Source organism: Prunus avium, chromosome 4 (genome assembly GCF_965620075.1).
Source record: "Prunus avium chromosome 4, drPruAviu1.hap1.1, whole genome shotgun sequence".
Classification (NCBI taxonomy): Eukaryota; Viridiplantae; Streptophyta; class Magnoliopsida; order Rosales; family Rosaceae; genus Prunus; species Prunus avium.
Window position 1 is genome coordinate 18077201 of NC_142287.1, and position 7261 is coordinate 18084461.

The following is a 7261-nucleotide window of genomic DNA, read 5'->3' on the forward strand; positions in this document are numbered from 1 at the left end:
AGGCCTCGATATTATTAGGAGTGGAGCCATTCATTTTATGAGACTTTCTATTTTGTTAAGTTTTCGATGTGGGACTGTGTGTATTCTTCAACACTTTGTAACTCAATAATTCAAAACTCGTAATTGACATGTTGTTTTATTCTCTTGATCCATCTTTTCAAATCTCCAAAAGCGTCATAATCTATATGAAGATGGTAAACTGAGAACTTAACAACTACATTAAATGCGATTTGAGCGTTGAGGACCATGCTGAAGCTAGTTCTCACTGTCAACGCAAGGATCAAAGCACTAGAGTTCACCAGCTCACCTTTAAAAGGAGGATTGATAGCAGACTCAGCCATCTCATCATCAAACGTACAAATTCAAACACCATGAAGGCTATATATACTAGCAAGTTGGAAGAGCACGAACACACAATTTCTCTAAGAAATAGACTTTAAACTCAATCAACACTTGATCTCATTGAATTCAAATGCATTTCTCTTGTATTAAGATTTCCAATTGACAACTTATGAGATATCTTTTAATAACTGCTTTGTCAACACTTGGTATGATTCTTAGTTGCTAGGCTAGTCTCTTTAAATTCATTAGTTCGTCTTTAATCTCTCCGTATTGGGCTAAATAGGGAAATCTTCAATTCCAAGTTGTATTTTCACTCATTTTAAACTTATTAACAATTTGTTTATTTTCATTCACCTTGCGAGACTCAAATTAGGCAACTCTAACAATACCTACTTACATTGGAGAACTTGCTCAATTTAGGGCCAACTTCCCAGATTTAGGCTCTTGATATTTGATTTGTATTTTTTCAGTGATAAACATTTTTATTCCAGCACATAAAATAGAATATTGAAGTCCTTAGTCATACACGACATTAAAAAAAGAACTAATATGAGCCAGTTCCCAACTTGGAGCACAATGACTTGATTAGAAGTTAAGAAATTGAGGGCAAATTCATCTTACATATTTCAAACAACAGATCAATCCAACATCTTTCTATTGGGCTTAGCCAAGCACCAATAGTGGCACACCTATTCATTAAGCTACTAGGATTACCCCAAGGCTCATTACTTGGGCCAAAGTAAGCTCCTTGTGCAGTTTGGTCTAACATACAAGGGCAATATTGTCAAGATACAGTACACTCGCCCATTCTGGGGTGAACAATTATCTAATTAAGTTTAAATGAAAATTTCACATACCATTGTATACTAAAGCTAAGACCCTGAGCACGATTTGGGTTGTTTGGTTTCGGGTTGTCAATGACTTAGAGCATCTCTAATGGAGTATGTAAGGGAAGTAGGCAAAATTGTACTATAACAACCTAGGTGGCATATTGCCTACCCATTTGCCTCATGAAAAAAGTTGGTCCCTCCAAAGGATTAGATAATGTAATTGTACAAACCATTATCATATTGTATATTTTTATCTTTTATATTTACTTTTGCATTTCACAAAAAAATAGGTGAGGGATATGACATGATATTTTATTGTAAAAAGTAAATGGGACCCTATATACATTCATTTTGAAGTAGGCAACATTGCATTGTTGGGGGGAGTATGCATATTTTGCCTATTGAGATAACTACTCCATTGGAGGAGGAAAATGCTGATGTGGTTTGCCTACTCTTTTGCAAACTCCCTTGGAGATGCAATTGGATGGTAATGTCTATCTTATAATGAAATAAACTACAAGCATACAACTAGGCATTGGAGAAGTTAAAGAAATTTAAACATTAAAATAATTTGGATTATAGAAATGTAATACAACTAGCCATTTTACCCCCTAAGCTATCACCCTAATCGGACTTAACCCTCCAAACAAAATTTTCAGCCAATTTAGCACTCAGACTTACATAAATAATCAATTTAACCCTCACTGTCAAATTTTTGAATTTCATCTACTTTTCTGTCCAAAGAGTCACATACTTGACACATGACTTACTATTTTTGTTGATGCTTGGTTTTCGCACCACAAATTCAGAGTGCGTCCAAGCCCTTTTAACTCACCATTCCTCAAAATGGTCCTCTTGGATTTGAAGAACTCACTTATACAAAATTTTCTTTCTTTTTGCTTTGGGAGCAGCATAAGGCTATGGGTGATGGACTTTGATCTCATGAAAGAAAGATTGAAAGGATCACTACAGGTGGTGGTGGGGCCACTAACCACCCTCTGATGCCTAAGTAAGATATTTCACCAAAGAGGGATCGAAAAGTACTGTACTGAAGTATGAAGGGATTTCAAGTTACCATTTTAGGTGAAAAGTACTCCTTTTTATATTGGGAAGGGGAGTCCTCATTTTTGTTCTCTTCTGATGTGGGACTATTAGGCCTCGGATGATGTGGCGTCTTCGGATTGGGCACTTGATGGGATCTTAGCATATGGTTACTCTCTCTTAGGGATCAACACACCTCTTAGGATCAAGTGTTTAGAGATGTAGAGCATGGTTTGATGCTTGGGGCCTTGGTATATGGTCGTCACATAGGCTTGGGTGGCCTCCATCTATCTCAATTGGGCCTGGGTGGCTTTAGGGAAGGTCGGTTTTGGGCTACATAGAGGGATCCAGTTGCTTCCTCAGGCGAGCTAGACCTACACCTGGCTTGGGCTCTTGCGAGTAGGCCCTACCCTAAAGACATTTTGGGTACAAAAGTTTTGATTTATTTTTAATAAATTATTAAAAACTAAATATTTGGACAATTAAAAAAAGGAAAATGCTAGATGCACCAACTTTGGGCACCAACTCTCTAATAGAGCGTGGGACCCGTTGTATTGGCGGGCTCCACCTCTATTAGAGAGTTGGTGCCTCTAGCACCACTCTTAAAAAAATACCGAAAAATATCTCTACCCAAGGCCAGCCCTAGGCATGGCCTCGAGGGCGATGGCCTAGGGCTTTGGATCAAGGGGCCCAAATTTTTTAAGATTTGTATATATTTTATATAATTGTTTAGGCACATATTAAAAGTAATTTTTGGAGAGTTCAAAATTATAAGGGCCCAAATAAAAACCACTTCAAATCTTTAACAATATAAAGGCCCATATTTAAAAATTATTAATTGGCTTTGGAACAAGAAAAATGCAATTAATCAAACACATTTTTCAAGAAAATGTTAAATTCTTGTAGTTTGATGATTTTTTTTTTTGTCAACCATATAATAGTTTGCATTTGTTATTTTAGTTCAATTAAACTACTATATTTAAGCCAAAAAGAAAATACATGTGTAGAATTTTTTGTTCTTATTAAACTATGATTACATGCAAGAGAAATTAAGCGCCACATTTTAATTTTTGGTCATGAGCCACTCAAAAATCAGGACCGGTCCTATCCCTACCCAGCTCAACCCATTCCTCATTCCCAACCACCACCCCCTACCTACCCACCCCCCATCACCCATCTCTCTCTCTCTAAATGGTCCATGACTGCTCTATCAAATTTACCTTATATGAAGAAACATTTCTTTCATTTCGAATCCCGCCTGAGCATAACTATTCAACACATATAGAAAAACCAACATCACCAAATAAGCAAAATCAACCATAACACAACCCAAATCGTCTGTTTGGCTGCTCAAATAGTGGGCACAGCTGGAAAGCAGACAAGAAAGAACTCACACTACGGTTTTCTCTCACACACAACCATAGTGTTATGGGGATTTGAACTTTAGACCATTGGTTTGCAAGTTGCCTTTTTCCACTGAACTAGACCCCTGGCAAATTTTTCAAATAGTTCACACACAATTAATTTATTCCTTTTTCACTAATAAAGTTCTGGATGCAAATTCTATTCACTTTTCTACTACTTTCTTTCTTGTCATGTTTGAAAGAATGAAAGAATGAAAGAAAAATTATTTCTTTCTGAAATCCAACTTAGATGTGCTTTTTTCTCCTACAGCTCCATTCAAACTTGAGTTTTTCGTTTTTATTTTTCCTTTTGTCTAAGAAAAAGACGCACTCAAACTTGAGTACCTACCTTCTTTTCTTTTAATTTTTCCTTTTCCCACTAGGATTAAGTCGCAAACCGTTGGATTGTGCTTGCATTCAAACTGATTTGATGTTAATTGTACACTTCATCATCATGCCCCCCACAACCATTATGTCTTCTTGGGTGCAAAATTACTTCGTCCTTCTCTCAGTGGAAAGTTCGGCAATTCTCTTTTTGATTCTTAAGTTGAGCAAGCATGGCTGAAACTCTTCTCTAATATCTGTAGTGGAGTATAATTAAGTTTAAACAATATGATTTTAAAGCGTAAAGAGGGGCCATTGTGTTGCCATATTCAAAGTGCGTTAATAATAAATTTGGAGAAATTATAGAATAGTACTGGAGTATGGTCACATAATATAGTTTGTACACGTGTTATAATATGTGTGGACGATATAATACATTTCTCCCTTTCAGGGTATAGCATCAATAAATATTCATTTATATTATAACATGTGAACAAGTTATACCACTTTCTCCCAAAAAAACACTCTAGAGCTGTTTTCACTTTGACCGGGGAGGAAACATCTGTTCTTCCTCCCCTCTCCTCTCCTCTCTTCCTCCCCACTACCCTTCTCCCTTTTTTTTTTTTTTTTTTTTTTTTTTTCCGGTTTCTTCATGTTTGGAATAAGTCACAAAGACTCTTTGGATTTTCTGTATAGTTTTCACCTCTACTAGTGTTTCATCTCTCCTTTGTTAGAGCTTTTCACTTCTCTTATGTGAGAGTTTTTTTTTTGGTATTGTTATGGCTTGGTTTTTTCAAGCTTTATCTATTTTTGGTTGTTCTGAGTTTGCACTCTTAGTTGGGATGCCTATGCCAAAGTTTCTTCAATCACGCGTGATCGTTAGTGAATGAGTCCCAGATTGTCTTAATTTTAATGTTAGATTACTTCGTTACTATAATGGCCCTTTGTGGCTATTGGATTTTTCGGCCGAATTCTAAATTCAATTCTAGAATTTCTCAAAAAAAGAACAAGTTGTTCGTTTTTGCAAGTCATTACATGTTTGAGTTGAAATTAGTCCCACATTGGAAAACTATCGTTCCCTGAAGGTCTTTATAAGACCTATTCTTGGAAATAGAATAGTTAGGATTGGGCTATCCAAGTGGCCCAATAAAGTGGCTTGTGGGTTTGGCCTTTGGGTCAATGAATAATAAATATAATACATACTAGCCTCTCTGCATTAACCAAGGGCATTTTTTGGTATTTTGAATGTTTCACCATTCTCTGCCTTTTGCTTTATATATATATAGATTTAATTAGTCAAAAGATGGGCCTTGGGCTATGTTATTTAAAATTAAACCCAATTAATTTAATTAATTCCGAGTTAATTATTTAATTAATTATTTGAATTATTTTTTAAAATTCAAATATTAGATAAGTTTGTTTGATTGGGTTTGACCGTTATATGATACTTGCTCGATATCAGCCCTCTATATAAACAAGAGCCCTAGTTCTGTTTAAAAACACATAAAAAACGCAGATTTCATTCTAAGTCATTTTCCTGTTCATAGCCTGAGAGAAACACATTGATTTCGCCATAACTCAAAGCGCTAGTGCTAGGACTTTGATTTTAGATAGTTGTATCATGGTGGAGCAGAGGCTAGCAGAACTACAAGCACTGAGTATGGGCGAAATTATGTTTCAAGGACATTGCAATTTGCAAGCCTCTATTTGAAAAACCAGTCAGTTTTTTATTTTACTGCATTGTTTAAATTTACTGTTTTATTTAATTGTTAAATTAAATTATTAGTGTAATACTGATTGTTGATTCACCAACACAAGTTATACCACATAACCAAGGGCGGAACCACAAAATTTCAAGGGGCTGGGCTACAATTTACTAATAAAAAAGGAGGAGAAAAAATAGAAAATGCAAATCAAGAACCACAATGTAACGACTTGAAAATGAGAGCTGTAGAGAAATTTCTCTAACTTTATATGGCCTGTATTTAGATTAACCGTGTATGGTTGCTATGCTTCCATATTTGTATTACCCTTTTGTAAAGATTTGGATTTGACATTATGACCGATGGTCTTTGTTCCTAATTCTATGTATACAACTATTGCTTTTTTCTTTTAAAAAAAACTAAGCACTTAATTATACCTATGGTATGCCACACACCCACAACACAACACTTAGCTAAAACCTGATCTCAGTGATCTAGTCTCTGCATGCAACTGCTCTCTCTCTCTCTCTCTGTGCCTCTCTCTTCTCCAAGTCTCTCTCCCCTGCTTAATTCCATCCTGAGCTGCAACTTGATATCCTGCTCGGTTGTCGTACTTCTCTCTTAATATAAACATTTCCTAATTAAGGCAGTTAATCCCGTTGCAATTTATTTTCTGATCTGGAGGTTACAAACACTTCTCTATCAAAAGTTACACCATATATAGCGGTACTCTCTCAACTTCTTGCGCAATTTGATTGCTCCACTTCTCAAATTAAATAATAATAACAATAATAAAAAGAAACCCAACAAAAAAACAGGTATGGCCTCTCAGTTTCCTGCTTTTCATTTGCCCCTCAATTTCCTTCTTTCCAAACCCTCTCATTTCCAGACCAATAATTGTATCAGACTCCGGCGTTCTAAGCGAAGGAGTCCATCTCAAGAGCAACGAGCTTCATTCATAACCAAAACAGCTAAGGTACGTTAATTTAATTTTATTAATTTGCTCAGGTTTTATTCTTTAATTCACACCTTTAATACACTGAATAATAAAGATTTCAAGATTCCCAAACTCTGAGCTGAATTCAAATACCAAATAAAGTGGGTGATAGGTTTACAAACTTGATCACACCTCTCACTAACACTCTCAAAGAGTTTGAATCAACAAGATACAGAAATAAACAAGAAATATTTGAGAAACACACTCTGATATTGTTGACAAATCTTCTTCGTGTGCTCTCTTTGTTTCACTCATTGTCATCTTGCCGCGGTATTTATTTTATCTTTCCATCAGTAATTCCCGTGACGAGGGGGACTAACTTTTCCCCACAATATGGTCCCTGAGAAAATGGAACATGGTATCGATATGCTTACTCCTTCCATGTTGTAATGGATTCTTTGCGAGCTTAATTGTTTATTTGTTGTCCACGTGAATGACTGTAGATTCTTCATAAGGTGATTCAGTGACTGCAAAAGAAAATCTCCTAGCCATATAGCCTCACAAATGGTAGTAGAGACGGCCATATACTCGGCCTCACATACAATTGCTTCCAATGTCCAAGAGAAAGTTGTTGAACTAAGATAAAACAACCTCCTAGCAGCTAGCCAATGAGATTCTGTT